The sequence below is a fragment of the Triticum dicoccoides genome, chromosome 2A (assembly GCF_002162155.2).
Source record: "Triticum dicoccoides isolate Atlit2015 ecotype Zavitan chromosome 2A, WEW_v2.0, whole genome shotgun sequence".
In the NCBI taxonomy this organism is placed as follows: domain Eukaryota; kingdom Viridiplantae; phylum Streptophyta; class Magnoliopsida; order Poales; family Poaceae; genus Triticum; species Triticum dicoccoides.
This window is the reverse complement of record NC_041382.1, coordinates 759,877,638-759,878,559: the sequence shown is the minus strand read 5'-3', so window position 1 is coordinate 759,878,559 and position 922 is coordinate 759,877,638.

Sequence of the window (922 nt, the reverse complement as noted above, 5' to 3'; positions counted from 1 at the left end):
CAGGGTGGTCAGAAGCGGGCGTGAGAGTGCTCCGGACTCCTGCAAAGCCCCCCACGTTTGTCTCTTGTTTGCGGAAGAAAACGTGTCTGGACCGTACCGTGGACCGATGCATGACCTCGTTGGATGGCTTTCCTTGTTCGGACAACGTGGCCCGTGCATGCGGGACGTTTGCGAGTCGGCGTTGCAGATGCCCTAACTACATAGTGAATATGAAACTTTAACTCCTATAAAACCACTCTCAAAACTTAATTCTTCAAATAAAAAAAAGTGAACTCTTAAAAAATCAAGCAAGACGATGATTCTAACAGATCCCTAATAAAAGTTTGATTGCTAATTTGCATCTATTTTGTTTGGCAAAAGGGACCCAAAACTATTTTAAAAGTTTATCAGAATTACAAAGTTGTCTCAAACATAATAAATATTATATCAAAGTCCTGAAGCACCGAGCGACCACCACCGCCGCCGGAACATGCCAGTGATGCGCCATTATCGTGCCCCCTTTATCAGAGCCGGCCTGACCTTTTCTGAAAGTCTGCATGCACATGCCTCTAAGCACCAGCGCATTGAATCCGCCATCACCATCATTGAACCCTTGAATTGCGAAGCGTCTAACACTATATCTCACCATCATCAATGTACGACGAGAATCTCTAGTCTCGTATTCTCTCTACGTCAAAGCTCTGTCGATTCCGTCACAACAGGTTGTATGTGCTTTGTTTGGTGCATGGTTGCGAGTGGTGTTGGGAGAGGCGTGCAGCCTCCTCCAGTGGACGCCACAGTGGACTTGCGCGGAGTACTGGCCGGTGTAGATTTTGAAAGATCTACCTGCATGATGGTGCTTGGAACATCGGGTCATGTTAGAGGTGAAACTATTGTTGTAGCCTTTATTGTGATCAGATTCGGTGTGTGTGGTGGTGGTGAT